Source organism: Narcine bancroftii, unplaced genomic scaffold (assembly GCF_036971445.1).
Source record: "Narcine bancroftii isolate sNarBan1 unplaced genomic scaffold, sNarBan1.hap1 Scaffold_151, whole genome shotgun sequence".
Lineage (NCBI taxonomy): Eukaryota > Metazoa > Chordata > Chondrichthyes > Torpediniformes > Narcinidae > Narcine > Narcine bancroftii.
This window is the reverse complement of record NW_027211886.1, coordinates 4,907,019-4,924,908: the sequence shown is the minus strand read 5'-3', so window position 1 is coordinate 4,924,908 and position 17,890 is coordinate 4,907,019. Positions and strand designations below refer to the sequence as shown.

The 17,890-nt window shown below is 41.9% G+C and overlaps 1 long non-coding RNA gene across 1 annotated transcript; it reads left to right on the top strand.

Annotated features, from left to right (window-relative positions):
* The first annotated feature begins 331 nt into the window (after window positions 1-331).
* On the top strand, window positions 332-16,653 carry LOC138750455 (uncharacterized). Its single transcript, XR_011349345.1, has 3 exons — window positions 332-420; window positions 651-682; window positions 16,209-16,653. It is a non-coding gene; the product is annotated as an uncharacterized lncRNA (long non-coding RNA).
* Window positions 16,654-17,890: the final 1,237 nt, after the last annotated feature.

Below are 17,890 nucleotides of genomic sequence, written 5' to 3'. Positions count from 1 at the left end.
GAGAGTGCTGACCTGAGAAATGTCAGGCTCAGTGTGGTTGGGCAACTGGATATGCAGGCAGGAGTCATAAGGACATCAATAGGTAGAAGCAGAACAGGAATGAATGCCAAGGTACACATTTCAATTTTCTAGCAAAATGGCCCCTTAGAATTCACATTGGTGGAGTAGACAATGGTGGTCCCTTTTAACTCTCATCCCAACAGGCTCTGAATCTTCAGTTAAGGCCACTGTTAGATCCACACATTGTTTTAGAATCTCAAAGGTTCCAAAGAATTTTGTGCAGATAATAGCTGTATTGTGCCACTGTGACATCACTACATGCATTCTGCACATCCTCCACAAAGAGAATCTGGGCCAAATCTATTCATGTGTGTGGTGGCCACACAAAGAACCAGATGGCATATAATGATTGTCTTTTAGGTAAAATTCAGTTACAAGTGTGTAAAACATTATGCAACAGAATTCTAGCATAATACCTTAATTGTTAACATTTGAAATTGATACTCCTTTAAAACCAAAAGTAGTAAGTTTCAGGTTAAACTAACATCAAAAAGATATAATCTTAACAGTGAAGAAACTACAGTGATTAAAGGCACAATGAAATTAATATATCTCATCTTAATATTATCCTTCTATCTTTTCCCTCACAGATTTTTCATGTCAGGTTGGAAACCTATAAAAGGTAAGATGTGGCGGCTCACCACGAGGCAGGCGAACCGGCCCTGCTTGTAAGCCACGCAGCGGGGCAGCTGGCCAAAATGGTGCCGTCGGGGGTTTTCCCTTCCTCCCATCATGGGGCTCAGAAGCCTGTGCTGGGGGACCACGTGATGCCCGGGTGACGTCACGTATTCTTTCAGGAGTAGTGTAGCTGCCGCTAAAATTGGTGACCCCGACTGGTTCAAGCTGGTGCCTGGATAGTCTGAGGGATCTGGTAAGCACTCGCTTGATGGTCTCATATTTGTCTTCGGCAGGTGGGTGCTGAATAAGGTGAAGCACACGTCTGGTGATGCCCTGGCGGTGCAGCATTTCCGCTATTTTTTGGAGGGGAGGACTTTTACCATCTTCACCGACCACAAACCCCTCACTCAGGCACTTGCGGTGGCAAAGGATCCCTGGTTGGCCCACCAACAGCGTCACCTCTCCTTCGTGTCGGAATTTACCATCGACATTTGGCTCAAGGCGGGGAAGGACAATATGGTTGCTGATGCAATCTTGCGACCGGCCATCTGTGCGCTGATGGCCGGCCTCGACTTCGACCAGCTCGCCCAGGACCAGAAGTCTTATGAGGAGATGAGGGCCTTCAAGACCGCCATCATGGGCCTGCAGGCGCCCCCAAGAGCATAACCAAGGCCACAGCATCCGCTCCAGGCCTCTGCTTCTACCACCAGTGCTGGGGAGCCAAGACACGGAAGTGTTGTCAGCTCTGCTCGTTCCAGGGAAACAACCAGGCTGGCCGCTATTAATGGCTCCAGCACGGTTCTCAGCCAGGAGTATAAGTGCAGCTCAACAGCCTGCAATAAACTAGTCTGCTCACTGAGCTCAACCCATCTGGTTATGTGTGTTATTGCAGGAGCAGTGTAGCCGCCGCTACAATTGGTGACCCCGACTGGTTCAAACATCTTTGAACCCATCATGAGCGAGCCTGGGATCAGCGCTATAGCCGTGAAACTGCCTAAATTCTGGGTGCAGGAGCCGGAGACCTGGCTCGGCCATGTGGAGGCCCAGTTTCACCTCCACCAGATTTCATCCGACATGACCAAATTCTACCATGTGGTCACTGCCCTAGACCAGGGCATCACCAGACATGTGCTGCACCTTATTCAGCACCCACCTGCCGAAGACAAATACGAGACCATCAAGTGAGTGCTTACCAGATCCCTCAGACTATCCAGGCACCAGCTTGCCGCTCGGATGCTGCACCACGACACCCTGGGGACAGTTCCCCGATGGAGCTGATGGACAAGATGTTTGCGCTCATGGGTGATCACACCAACTGCCCACTCTTTGAGTGCATTTTCCTCGACCATATGGCCAGGGACATCCGGCTTCTCTGACCCGAGGAAGGTCACCCAGAAGGACCAAGAGCTATGGTACGCACGATTCCCAGAGGGCTCAGCGGTCCAGCAGGTCACGAAGCATGGGCACGACCACACCAAGCCCACCCCTAGCGCTGCGATAGAGCATCCGGCACCTGCAGGCGCCACCAAGAGCATAACCAAGGCCACAGCATCCGCTCCAGGCCTCTGCTTCTACCACCAGCGCTGGGGAGCCAAGGCTCGGAAGTGTCGTCAGCCCTGCTCGTTCCAGGGAAACAAACAGGCTGGCCGCTATTAATGGGTGCAGCAGCTGGCCAAGGACACAGCCTCCTCTACCTGCGGGACTCAATCAGCGGCTGGCGGTTCCTCGTTGACACTGGAGCCCAGATCAGCATCATCCCGTCCATGGCTGTCGAGTCCAGGAACTGACCTCATGAACCTTCCCTCCGTGCGGCCAACGCAATGGAAATCTGGACGAATGGAGACAAGACAGTCCACTTCCAGATCGGCCAATGAAATTTTGCATGGAGGTTCACCGTATCGTCCCTCCTGACCGCCATTCTGGGCGCAGACCATCCTCGCACATGGGCTTCTGGTGGATATTCGAGGTAGGTGCCTGGTGGGCACCCGTACCTTCCAGGCCGTTCGCCTCGACGCCTCCCACTCGGAGCAACAGCAGATAGCCAAGATCAGCATGCCCACAGATGAGTTCCAGCAAATCCTGGATGAGTTCCCAACACTCCTCAAGGCACAGATCTCCGCTGCCTTGCCGTGCCACGGGGTGTTCCACCACATCCCCACCCATGGCCCACCGGTTCACACCAAGGCACAACGGCTCCCACCTGACAAGCTCCAGGTGGGAAAGGAGGAGTTTTTGCACCTTTTGGAACTGGAGATTATTCGGTGGTCTGAAAGCCCGTGGGCCTCGCCGCTCTACCTGGTCCCGAAAGCCTCCGGTGGCTGGCATCCCTGCGGAGACTATCAATGGCTCAATGAGGCAACAGTTCCTGTCCATTACCCAATCCCTCACATCCAAGACTTTACGGCCAACCTGCACGGTCCGAGGGTTTTCTCTAAGGTTCACCTGGTGCGCGGATATCACCAGATCCCGTTGCACCCTGAGGACATACCCAAGATGGCCATCATCACCCCCTTTAGCTTATTCGAATTCCTGCGTATGCCGTTCAGGCTCAAGAACGCTGCTCAGACCTTCCAGCGCCTCAAGGACTCTGTGGGCAAGGACTTAAATTTTATTTTTATTTATTTGGATGACATCCTCGTCGGCAGCGAGGACCAGGTGCAACACAAGGCCCACCTACACACCTTTTTCTCCTGGTTGGCCGACTTTGGCCTTACCATCAACCCAGCCAAGTGCCATTTCGAGAAAGAGTCCATGCAGTTCCTGGGACATACCATCATGGCCGAAGCAGCCACGCCCACCGCTGCGAAGGTCGCCGCTATCAGGGAGTTCCAACACCTGGACAGCCTCAAGGGGCTGCAGGAGTTTGCGGGTATGGTCAACTTTTACAACCGCTTCATCCCGGGAGCTGTGCGCATCACGCAGCTGCTATTCGCCCTCATCGCAGCCAAGCACAAAATGCTCTCTTGGAACCCAGAAGCCTGCAACTCATTCAAGGCCACCAAGGATGCCCTTGCGAAAGCCACCATGCTCGCACACCCGCACACCTACCTGCATATGGCACTCTCTGTCGATGCCTCTGCCACAGCCATCGGTGCCATCCTAGAGCAGCAGGTGAATGGACATTGGAAGCCATTGGCATTCTTCAGCCACCTGCTCCACCCACCGGAACGCAAGTATAGTGCCTTCGACCGCGAGTTACTGGGCATGTACCTGGCGGTACAGCATTTCCGCTATTTTTTGGAGGGGAGGACTTTTACCATCTTCACCGACCACAAACCCCTCACCCAGGTGCTTGCGATGGAAAAGGATCCCTGGTTGGCCCACCAACAGCGTCACCTCTCCTTCGTGTCAGAATTTACCACCGACATTCGGCTCAAGGCTGGGAAGGACAATATGGTTGCTGATGCAATCTTGCGACCGGCCATCTGTGCGCTGATGCCTGACCTTGACTTCAACCAACTCACCCGGGACCAGAAGTCTTATGAGGCGACGAGGGCCTTCAAGACCGCCATCACAGGCCTGCGGTTCTGAGACCTCCCAACTCCGAGCGGCAAAGGCACCATCCTGTGTGATACCTCCATGGGCACCCTGCGACCAGTGGTTCCCCAACAGTGGCGCAGGCACGTCTTGCGTCACATCCACGACCTTTCACATCCATCCATCAGGTCCACGGTCCGGATGGTGGCAGAACGGTTTATATGGCATAGGCTATAGAAGCAGATTGCAGGCTGGGCCAGAACATGCACCCATTGGCAGATGTCCAAGGTGCACAGGCACACCAGGGCGCCTATACAGGAGTTCGAGCAAGTCCAGGAACGGTTCAGTCACATTCATGTGGACATCAACAGGTCCTTACCCATTTCCCGGGGCAACCGTTACCTGTTTACGATGGTGGACCGCATCACTCGCTGGCCAAACGCCTCCACCAACTCCTGCTCCCGAACACTGTTGCATGGTTGGGTCGCCCGGTTCGGCGTCCCGGGTCACCTCACCAGCGATCGGGGCACCCAGTTCACATCTGCGCTCTGGGCACAGCTCACCAACAGGTTGAGGATATAGCTACACCGCACCACGGACTACCACCCGCAGGCCAATGGACTGGTCAAAAATCTGCACTATCACCTTAAGTCGGCACTCATGGCCTGCCTCACCAGTCCCAACTAGGTGGATGAACTGCCTTGGCTGCTCCTGGGCATCTGCTCCACTCCCAAGGAAGATCTGCAGGCGTCATCAGCTTAGCTGGTCTACAGTGCACGTCTGGCACTACCTGGTGAGTTCATCAATGCACATCACAATCCCCAGTGGTCGCTGCATGATCTACTTCCTCACCTCAGGGCATGCTTGGATTTGTTAAACCCCCACCGCTGCCCAGGCATGGCACCCACCCGTCTCACATTCCCAGTGAACTGCTTTCCGCGGAGTACATTTTCGTTTGGTGGGACCCGACTGAGGAACCTCTGCAGCAACCGTACGAGGGGCTGTACAGACTTGTATGGCGTTCCGGCTCTACGTTCATGCTGGACATTGGCGGCAGGCAGGAGCTGTTTACTGTGGACAGACTGAAACCAGTGCACCTCAATCCCCCGAGCCCGTGGTCGTAGCCCAGCCCAAGAAGTGAGGTCAGCCGGCGAAAAAAGAAATTGGCGCCGGTTCTGGGGGGGGGGGGGGGTGATGTGTGGCGGCTCACGACTAGGCAGGCGAACTGGCCCCACTTGTAAGCCATGTGACGGAGCAGCCAGCCAAAATGGCGCCATCGGGGTTTTTCCCTTCCTCTCAGCACAGGGCTCAGAAGCCCATGCTGGGGGACCACGTGATGCCCGGGTGACATCAGCACCCTCCAGCGCGGTTCTCAGCCAGGTCCGGGCTGGGAGTATAAGTGCAGCCCAGCAGCCTGCAATAAACTAGTCTGCTCACTGAGCTCACCCCATCTGGTTGTGTGTGTTCTTTCAGGAGTAGTGTAGCTGCCGCTACAAAGAAATATTTGCAAACAAAAATGAAAAAAAAATACACACCAGAACTTCAACTGTTTTTGTTGAACTAAAGTAGAAGTCTGTAACTATTTGATAAAACTTCTGCGAAGTTTAAGTTAAAGATGCACATTTATAACTTTGTCAAGAAAATCTCAAAATTCATGGATGATTTTATAATTTGGAAATGACCACTGGAAAGAGTGACAAGTTTTCTCTGGTTTTTGCTTTTGTAAGCAATGTACAAAAGCTGCTAAAGGCAAGAAAACACTGAGTCTCCATCATTAACATGGGTTCCAGTAGCAAATATGTTTCCTCTGTCTCAGGCATTGGTTCTTAACATCAGTTTTCACTTAAATTCATCACACAAGTATTGTGTTGAAGGTAGGTTCACCAGTGGCAGATTTATAATGACATAGAAGGAGAATGCTATCAATAATAACTTCAAATGGTGGATATCTGAAATAAAATGTAAAATAAAATGCTGGAAACACTCAGCAGGTCAGTTGACATCTGTGGGAAGAGAAAGTTAGTTAACATTTTGGGTCAAAGACTATCCAGCTCACATAGTGTTATTTTTATTGTCACATAAGCTCCATTTCCTAATTCAACCCGTTGTTAGAAGAGTTTTTGAAAATGAAACATCAACTCTTTCTACAGATGCTGTCTGACCTGTAAAGTGTTTCTGAACTTTCTACTTTGAATGCAGAAGAATATTTGGCTCATCAGCTCCATGCTAATACTCAGGGAGAAATCCTATTCATCCCCATCCTCCTCTCCTTATTGCCCCTTTCCTTTATGTTATTTGTTCTCATGCCAATTCATTTCCCCTTTTTTTTAAAAATTTTTTTATTTTTCACACCATAAATCACGTTAGCCATGATATACACTTTTTCTTTTTCACACATATACAGTGACTTTTTCTCCCACCCCCCTCCCTCCTCCCATGCCACCCCCCCACCCCCGCCTCTCATCCATTTTAGGTATACAATCTAGGTTGCATTAAGCCAGTCAGACAATGTTGTCATTCAACAAATATACACCAGAAATTCTACGGAGTCCATTCTTTTCTTTTCTTCTCCTTCCATCAACTTAGGTAATGTTTGTTCCCGGTAGGTTTTCGCTATTGTATTTAATGTAAGGCTCCCATACTTGTTCGAATATTTCAATATTATTTCTTAAACTATATGTTATTTTTTCTAATGGAATACATTTATTCATTTCTATATACCATTGTTGTATTTTCAAATTATCTTCCAATTTCCAGGTTGACATAATACATTTTTTTGCTACGGCTAGGGCTATCTTAACAAATCTTTTTTGTGCATCTTCCAAGTCAATTCCAAATTCTTTATTTTTTATGTTACTTAGGAGAAAGATCTCTGGATTCTTTGGTATATTGTTTTCTGTTATTTTATTTAATATCTGATTGAGATCATCCCAAAATTTTTCTACTCTCTCACATGTCCAGATTGCATGAATTGTTGTTCCCCTTTCTTTTTTACATCGAAAACATCTATCAGATACTGTTGGGTCCCATTTATTTAACTTTTGCGGTGTAATGTATAGTCTGTGTAACCAATTATATTGTATCATACGCAGCCTCGTATTTATTGTATTTCTCATCGTTCCAGAACATAATTTCTCCCATGTTTCCTTTTTTATCTTTATATTTAAATCTTGTTCCCATTTTTGTTTAGTTTTACCATTTGTTTCCTCATTCTCCTTTTCTTGCAGTTTAATATACATATTTGTTATAAATCTTTTGATTAACATTGTATCTGTAATCACATATTCAAGGTTACTTCCCTCTGGTAAACTCAAATTGCTTCCTAATTTATCTTTCAAGTAGGATTTCAGTTGGTAATATGCCAGCGCTGTATCTCCAGTTATATTGTACTTATCTCTCATTTGTTCAAAGGATAAGAATCTACTTCCTGAAAAACAATTTTCTATTCTTTTAATCCCTTTTTTTCCCCATTTTCTAAAGGAAAGGTTGTCTATTGTAAAAGGGAGTAGCTTATTTTGCGTCAATATTAGTTTTGGTAATTGATAATTTGTTTTATTTCTTTCTACATGAATCTTCTTCCATATATTGAGGAGATGGTGTAATACTGGAGAAGTTCTATGTTGTAACAATTTTTCGTCCCATTTATATAATATGTGTTCAGGTATCTTTTCCCCTATTTTATCTAATTCTAATCTCGTCCAGTCTGGTTTTTCCCTTGTTTGATAAAAATCTGATAGGTACCTTAATTGTGCGGCTCTATAATAATTTTTGAAGTTTGGCAATTGTAAGCCTCCTTGTTTAAACCATTCTGTTAATTTATCTAGTGCTATCCTCGGTTTCCCCCCTCTCCATAAAAATTTCCTTATTATTTTCTTTAACTCTTTGAAGAATTTTTCTGTCAGTTGTATTGGCAATGCCTGAAATAAGTATAGTATCCTTGGAAAAATGTTCATTTTAATACAGTTTATCCTTTCTATCAGTGTTAGTGGTAGCTCTTTCCAATGCTCTAAATCGTCCTGTAATTTTTTCATTACTGGATTGTAATTGAGTTTATATAATTGGCCTAGATTTTTGTTTATTTGTACACCTAGTTATCTTATTGCCTGCATTTGCCATCTGAATGGGGATTCCTTCTTAAATTTTGAGAAATCCGCGTTATTCATAGGCATTGCTTCACTTTTATTTACGTTTATCTTGTATCCCGACACTTCTCCATATTCCTTCAATTTCTTATATAGTTCTTTTATTGATAGTTCTGGTTCTGTTAAGTACACTATCACATCATCCGCAAATAGACTGATTTTATATTCCCTGTCTTTTATTTTTATTCCTTTTATATTATTATCTATTCTTATCGATTCTGCTAGTGGTTCTATAGCTAGCGCAAATAATAATGGTGATAGTGGGCATCCCTGCCGCGTTGACCTGCTTAAGTTAAATTGCTTTGATACATGTCCATTTACTGTCACTTTCGCTAACGGTCCCTTATATAATGCTTTAATCCAATTAATATACTTCTCCGGTAAACTGAATTTTTGCAATACTTTGAACAAATAATTCCATTCTACTCTGTCGAAGGCCTTCTCTGCGTCTAAAGCAACTGCTACTGCAGGTGCTTTATTTCCTTCTACTGCATGAATTAAGTTAATAAATTTACAAATATTGTCTGTTGGGCGTCTTTTTTTGATAAATCCAGTTTGGTCTAAATTTACCATTTTCGGTACCTGTTCTGCTAATCTGTTTGCTAATAGTTTAGCTATTATCTTATAATCTGTGTTTAGCAGAGATATTGGTCTATATGACGCTGGTGAGAGTGGATCTTTCCCTTGTTTTAGTATCACTGTAATTATTGCTGTTTTACATGAATCTGGTAAGTTTTGTGTCTCATCAATCTGGTTGATTACATCCAGGAGGGGCAGTATTAATAGGTCTTTAAATGTTTTGTAGAATTCTATTGGGAGTCCATCCTCTCCTGGTGTCTTATTATTTGGTAATTTTTTTATTATCTCTTGTATTTCTACTGTTCCAAATGGTTCTGTTAATTTATTTTGTTCCTCTATTTGTAGTTTTGGTAGTTCAATTTTAGTCAAAAATTCATCTATTTTCCCTCTTTCCCTTTGTTTTCAGTTCGGTATAATTGTTCATAGAATTCTCTGAAGTTTTCCTTAATTTCTTTTGGATTATATGTAATTTGTTTGTCTTTTTTCCTTGTTGCCAATACCATTTTCTTAGTTTGCTCTGTCTTAAGCTGCCATGCTAAGATTTTGTGTGTTTTTTCACCTAGTTCATAATATTTCTGTTTTGTCTTCATTATATTCTTCTCCACCTTATATGTTTGTAATGTTTCATATTTTATTTTTTTATCCGCCAATTCTCTTCTTTTGGTTGTATCTTCCTTTATTGCTAATTTTTTTTCTATGTTTACTATTTCCCTTTCCAACTACTCTGTTTCCTGATTATAGTCCTTCTTCATCTTGGTTGCATAACTTATTATTTGCCCTCTAATGAATGCTTTCATTGCGTCCCATAGTATAAACTTATCTTCCACTGATTCCGTATTTACTTCAAAATACATTTTTAATTGTTTTTCAATAAATTCTCTAAAATCCTGTCTTTTAAGTAGCATGGGGTTTAATCTCCATCTATACATTCTTGGAGGGATGTCCTCTAGCTTTACTGTCAGTATTAACGGTGAATGGTCCGATAGCATTCTCGCTTTATATTCTGTTTTTCTTACTCTATCCTGCATACTAGCTGATAACAAAAATAGGTCTATTCTTGAGTATGTTTTATGTCTGGTCAAGTAGTATGAGTATTCCTTTTCTTTTGGGTTTTGTTTCCTCCATATGTCCACAAGTTTCATTTCTTGCATTGATTTAATTATAAATTTGGTTACTTTGTTCTTCCTGTTAATTTTTTTCCCCGTTTTATCCATATTTGGATCCAAATTCAGATTGAAATCCCCTCCTATTAGTATGTTCCCTTGCGTATTAGCTGCCTTCAAAAAGATATCTTGCATAAACTTTTGATCTTCTTCGTTAGGTGAATATATATTAAGTAGATTCCAAAGCTCCGAATATATCTGACATTTTATCATAACATATCTCCCTGCTGGATCTATTATTTCCTCTTCTATTTTAAATGGCACATTTTTGCTAATTAATATAGCCACTCCTCTTGCTTTTGAATTATACGATGCTGCTGTTACATGTCCTACCCAATCTCTCTTTAATTTCTTGTGCTCCAATTCAGTTAAGTGTGTTTCTTGGACAAATGCTATATCTATTTTTTCCTTTTTCAGTAAATTTAGTAGTTTCTTCCTTTTAATTTGGTTATGTATTCCATTAATATTTAAAGTCATATAGTTCAGCGTAGCCATTTTATATTTTGTTTATCTTCTCTTTCCGTTTTTCCATCATTACCTTTCCTCCTTTTCCATTTCTGTTTTCTTATTTTCAACTCTTTACAAGACAACATTCCTACAACATCCAACATTTTCCTTATTCTCCTATTTCTATCTTCTTTATCCCCAATCTCCCCTTCCCCTCCTGAGTTGTCCTTTATCCCTTGTCGGACAACCACATCTCCCCTCTCCATTTGGATTTGCGAATCCACTCGCAAGCGTCAACTGATTTTGCAGTGACCGCTCTTTTCCCCCACCCAGTTCCCCCAGAAAAGATTTCACTTTTCATATGTCACAAAGGTCACTCTTTTAATTCCCTCCTTATTCTCTCTATTCCATTACCTTCCCTTATTAATTCTTGTCTATACTATCTATATTTTCCTCTAATTACAGATACTTTCACGTATGCACATTGTCTCTATTCACTCTTATACCTCTTTACCCGCATACATATCAATCGTGGTCATTTTTACCCTCATTACCCGTCTTCATCCCTCAGTCTATTTTTGTCTTTACCCACATACATATCAATCGTGATCATTTTTACTCTCATTACCCGTCTTCATCCCTCAGTCTATTTTTGTAATTGTTCTGCAAATTTTCGTGCTTCTTCTGGATCCGAGAATAGTCTGTTTTGTTGTCCTGGAATAAATATTTTCAATACCGCAGGATGCTTCAGTATAAATTGATACCCTTTCTTCCATAAAATCGCCTTTGCTGTATTGAACTCTTTTCTCTTCTTTAGGAGTTCAAAACTTATATCTGGATAAATGAAGATTTTTTGCCCTTTATACTCCAGTGGTTTGTTGCCCTCTCTTACTTTTTCCATTGTCTTCTCCAGTACCTTTTCTCTTGTAGTATATCTTAGGAATTTTACTACAATAGATCTTAGTTTTTGTTGTGGTTGTGGTTTAGAGGCCAATGCTCTATGTGCCCTTTCTATTTCCATTTCTTGCTGTAGTTCTGGACATCCTAGGGTCTTAGGGATCCACTCTTTTATAAACTCCCTCATATTCTTGCCTTCTTCATCTTCCTTAAGGCCCACTATCTTTATGTTATTTCTTCTGTTATAATTTTCCATTATATCTATTTTTTGAGCTAGTAGTTCTTGTGTCTCTTTAGTTTTTTTATTAGATTCCTCCAATTTCTTTTTTAAGTCTTCTACCTCCATTTCTGCTGCTACTTCCCGTTCTTCCATCTTGTCCATTTTTTTCCCCATTTCTGTTAAGGTCATATCTATTTTATTCACTTTCTCTTCTGTGTTGTTTATTCTTCTTCTTAAATCATTGAATTCCTGTGTTTGCCATTCTTTAAATGACTCCATGTATCCTCTAACAAGAGAAAGTATATCCTTTACCTTGCCTTTCCCTTCATCTATTTCACTGTATTCTTCCTCTTCTTCTTCCTCTGGGTTGGCCATCTGTTGTTTCTTTGTTGTCCTTTCCTTCTCTTCTTTCTTGTTTCTATTGTCTTCTGTGGTCTCTTCTTGCTGCAGGTGTTCTGCAGCTGTCGTTGCCGGCTGTGGAGATCGACTCCCCAGCTGGTCCCCCCTCCCGTCGGTGTGTTTCTTTTCATGCGCATCGCGCATGCGCGGTTGCGCACTTTTACTCGGCTCTGCGAGCCATTGTTGTAGTTCTTTTTCTACCGACCTGAGGTAGCGGGCTCCTCTCTCCACAGCGGGCCTCTTCGGACAGGTAAGGCCTTCACCTTTTTCCTCCGTTGTCTTCTCTTCCTCTCTTCTTACCGCTGATTTTGATTTTTCTTCTTTTGTCTCCATCTTCTTTCCACCTTTATACTCACTTTTCTTTAACTTTTATTTCTGTGCCTTTGTATTTTCTCTTGTTTTTCCCGACTTTTCTGGAGAGGGCTGGAGTTCTCCGTCCGGCCACTACTCCATCACGTGACTCCTCCCCAATTCATTTCCCCTTGATTCAATTGAAGAGTTTATCAAAATTGCAATTTGGTCATTTGTGTCAGTTAAGCTGGACTTCAATGCACAGTATGCTCTCCTATTGTTACGCCTTCAAATATAAATAAAAACCTCACCTAGAGAAGCATTTTATGGAAAGCTTCAGCATTGCCAATGGATCATTCTTCTACTGCAGACAATCATATTCCAAATTCAATTGGGCCTTTTCAGTGAATCCAGAGTTGGTTATATTTAAAATCTGAATGTCCTTCGGATACGACAAAAAAATGCAGCTAACGAAAGTTCTAGATGTCTCTTGTTCAGTTTAAATTTTATCCACATTAATAGTAAAACCTTGTAATACATTTATTGGGCAACATTAAGAAGGTGATGTCGTCAAGTTTCAAACACAATAAATGAACTTACATACAGACCATTTTGGTCACCAAATTCAATTTACAACTGGATGGCAGGGAAGCAATATTGTGAATAAGAAATACCAAGAGAATTTTCTTTTGTAGTTATTAAACAGAAAAATCTGCAGATGCTATATTTGTAGTGCAATATACAAAAGTGCTGTTAAAAAACTCAGCAGGTCACACAGCATCTCTAGAAAATAAATGGTAGTCAACCTTTTGGGCTTGAGCTCTTTGTCAAGCTATGAGCCTGAATAAAAAAGGTGAGGTGGGAGGAAAGGAGGGAGGAAGGGGCAAAGGGAGAAGTACAGGCAGACAGGAAAGAATTCAGAGGTGAATATCGATGGGAGGGTAGAAGAGAAAAAAGCTGAGAAGTGATAGGGGAAGGGTTAGTTCACTGAATGGAGAAGGAAGGGGAGGGAATGGGGAGCTGGAGAAAACATGACGGAGGGTCAGGGAAAGCAAGAGATTCGGGGGGGGGGGAAGGGGTAATTAATGGAAGCTGGAGAAGTCTTTCTTGTTAAAACTTCTTGACCTGAATTCATGCAGCATTTGTTAAAAGACCGATGGCACAAAAAGGAACTTGTAGGTATTATCTGGTAACCATTTCCCAAAGCTAGGAAATCATATTCTAGGGAATTTGACAGTTTGCAAAGATGGGCAGAAAGGAAAAAGAAATGTGGTACCAAAGACAGATGTGATATTTATTTTCTTAATGTTTGTTATATTAAAAAAAATTATGTCGACAGAAACCAGCATGCAGAATATGTATAGACAGCTTTCTTCCACTTAGGTTTAATGATCCATGAATTGCTCTTTGCCATTTTGATAAACTGTTAGAAAGCTTTGAAAACAAAATATACACAATTTGTGGAACCACATGATATTTTGATCTCATATATCTATTTTCCTTAATTTCATTAACATAAACAAAATTTTAGTGAGGAGATGGATTTTATTTTTACCTCTTCTGATAGACATGTGGATTATCACACTGATGAGCCTGTTTTCTGTCGCTCTCCTGAGCTGAGGCTACTTCTGCAGAGCTACTAGTTAGTGAGGTAAGAGACCAGAATCTCGAGCTAGACGTCAGGTTCAGAGCTCAAAGTTCAATGCTTCTTTTTATTCCCACTCATGCTGCTCATCCTCTGAGTTCCTCCTGCAGTTTTCTTTTTACATGTTGAGGAGTTCTTAAATTTTGGTGCAGTAATATTGAAGTTACAATAATATATTTTCAAATTAGGACTGTGTGCAATTTGGAGAGTGTGACAGATTATGTTGTGTTTGTATTGTATATAGATATGTTTTTGGGAGATGAACTGGGGCAGGTTTTTTAGTGTAGGTCACATACAAACACTTTAAAACAGATTTTATTTAAAATACTGGAGCTCTTCTCATGCCAAACATATCAGCCCCAGAGCCTTTGCAAAAGCTTTGGAGAGTGCCCAAGTTACTACACTAATGGATTGTTGTTTACAAAATGGCAACAGATGAAACTTGTCGGAGCCGCAGACTGTCTGGAATGGAACTTGCTGTTCTAGGAGGGGCATGTGGTTTTGCAAGCAGAGAGAATCAAACAGGCTTTCTTTCTGAGAGAGAGAGAGAGAGAGAGAGAGAGAGAGAGATCAGTTCCACAGTTTTACAGTCAGCAGCAGCAACTGGGACTGGAACAGGACAAGCAGAAAAGCTTGTGGAAAACCCCATTTGGAAGACAGGTTGTGAGTGCTTAGTTCAGCCAGGTCAAAGCCCTTGTGGCTCATGCAAGAGGAGAGGACTGGCTGTCAAATGTTTCACTTGAAATAAGGGAAAAAGGAACTCTGTGGTGACCTGAAAGAAAGAGGTTATCACCTGGAAAACCCTCAAGGGGAATGTTTTTTCAGCAAGACACTGAAGTGGCTGATTTAAAAAGGAATCATTTGTGGGTGTCAGCGTACAACAAATCTCTCTCGGAAAACCAACAGAAACCTTCCTGAGTGGTGACCATTTACCTTTTAAGCACCAAAGCCTGGTGAACTTTATACATGTTAAATTCTGTGCATAGTATAAGAATTGCCTGCAACCAATAAACTAGGAAGAGTGAGAAGTGAGATTGGACTGTAAATCAAAGAACTTTTCTGAATTTACACACACATTACATACACGTGCGCTTAGAATTAGAAGGGGGTTAAGTTAGGTTAGTTAAGTTAATAATAAGTTAAATTTTGATCCTGTTTTCATGTTTAAAGATAATTAAATTTTTTTTGTTTAAGTAACCATTTGTTTTGGTGAATATCTATTGCTGCTGGGTTTATGGGTCCTCTGGGTTTGTAACAAGTGAAACTTGAAAGAGGTAATGGTTCTATGCATTTAATAAAGAAATATTGAAAATAGGAGCAGAAGGCTACCATTGAGCCTTTTGGACAATCCATTTTGCTAAATGGTCATCCTGAAGACCCATTTCAGTATACGGTTTCTGTTTTTCCTCCATATCCCTTGATCCCTTCAGCAATAAGAAAGATATCTACCTTGCTATGGAATAGGCCCATAACCCCAACACATCCTTACCAACAAAGTTGGCATTCTGGGCTATTCCCACAGTTAAATTTTCTCCAAATCTTTCTAAGCCTTTCCTATTCATCTAACTATTCAAATGGCTTTCAAGCACTGTAATTATGCCAACTTCTATAGCTTTCTCTGGCAGGTTGTTCCAGAAACCGAATTAAATAGTTGGCCCTCAGGTTCCTCTTAAATATCTCCTTTCTAATCTTATGCCCTCTACCCTGGGGAAAAGACCGTGAGAATTCACTTGCTCCAGGCCCCCCTCCCTCTCCACCCCCCCATGATTTTATAAACGTCTTTAAGATGGCCTCTCAGCTTTCTATGCTTCATGTTATAAAGACCAGCGTATCCAAGCTCTCTCTCGCTCAAGCTATCCAGTTCTAATAACATCTTGGTGAATCTCCTGCTTATATCTGTTCTATCAGCAGGTCAGGCTCAGTAAACTTGGCAGCACAGCTCATTTCAAGTGTGCCACACTCTGCAGTTGGGATGGACCATTTGCTGTCACTACTGTAATTTACCTGGAAATGGTCCCCAGCTGACTGAACCGTTGTGGCACTGGGATTTACCTTCATGTTTGACAGGTAGATGGGACAAGGTAGCAACTAAACTTTAATATCTTTAATTTATTGCTGAAGAATATATAGATTTAAAAAAAAAGCTTTTAAACCTCTTAAAATTTAATTACATTAGCATTCCTCCAATTTTTCAAATCAGCCCTTTTTTATAGTTAATAAAATAGTATCAGAAGGGAACTAACACATTTTCATTTCTTTGTCATTGCCAGGCCAATTCAGAGGTCTGAAGGGACCATTAAAAAGGTTTAATCAAGACACGAGTTGACCATCTTATGTTCCATCATGTCAAGGACCATCTGAATAGAAAAATGGTGTATTTTGAAAAATATCTAGATTTGCAGAAATAACAGAAATTATGCTTTTTTTTTAATGTAATAGACTCTGTGGCTACATTAACTCAGAAGCTACAATGTAGATTCATGTCCAGTAATCCACTATCATTTACTTTCACATCGTACATTTGCCATCACGGAATATAAAAATGTTACCTTATACAGATTGATTCAAAAGCTGTGAAATAATTGAAGATGAGGGCTGCTTGATCAACGCAGCACATCTGCTCAAGTTAAATGAATGGACCAGTTGACAATCAGAAAGACTAACAGCCAGAACGTTGTACTTGATTTAAAATAAATATTGCATTGTCCTTTCAAAGGTGAAACATTGAATTTGGCACCAGAGGAACAGTTGACACCACGCGCTTCTCTCTCCAATTTAAATAGGAGGCTAAAGCAAGTAGAAATTCTCCTTTGGAAAACCTCAAAGGGTTCAAAACACTCTCTTTGAGGTTGAGGGGTTCAAATCAAAAGAGGAGATTATTTCTCATCTTGCTGGACTTTGTACTCCATGTTACTATTTGTATCTTTATTTGACCTATCAACTGCATTAACTTCTCAACAAATACAAAATAAAAATTCTGATCAAGTTAACATATTTAATCAAATTATAAAATATATGTGTGCATAATCTAAATTTCATTTTCATTTAGGACATAGATTGTGCATTGATTCACAATTTTCCCAACAAATGTTGTTGCCAGAGAATCAGAGACTAATTTGAATGGACACATTGTTCAAAGAATATTTTCTTCCTTTTTGCATTGTAAAAGTACTTGCTCCAAAAAGGCAGCCGTGGAAGGCTGTAAATGTTTCTATTTTTTTCTTTCCCAAAAACCAACACACAGAGTATTGTTATTCTCACATGCCCAATGCATGGGTTTATCCCGGATCATTTAAACATCAAATTATATTTAGGACTTTTTAAAATGAAATGAATACCAAAAAACTATTCAAGGTCTTTACTGATATTTTAAAATTTGTAAACACAAAACACGAAAAATCCTAAACACTTGATGCATATTTTCCAGTGAAACAAAAACCTTCTTTAGATCTCCAAACCTGCTATTGTTCTAAGATTACTTGCCCTCTGAACAGTTTTAAACTCGTATCCCTGTTGGATTGGATCAATCAAAGCAAATTATCTTCATTGATAATTACCTGATGCCTTCTGGGGTTAATGGTCACCTAAACTTTAGAACTAATGAAATAACCTTTTAAGTAGCAGCATGTGTATTAGGAAGGGTTGTGCCTCTCACATGACAGCATTGCCCCCTACTTAGTTAGAGGACACATCAACTACCAATCAAGGTTTGGTCCCATCCCACCCATTAGTGCACAACTTGCCATTGGAACCATGTAAATTACCTGAACTGGACTCTCCAGCCTGGCTGTACCTGGCTTTGGGCCCTTGGCTGTTGTAATTGATTAACCCTCCTAGCATTGAATCATTTTTACCTTGCTAACGACCTGGGCTGAACCCTTCAGCATTTTAAAGGTACCATGTGTTCTTTTTTCTCCCTCTTTGCAAGCTTAGAACCACCCTGCTACACTCC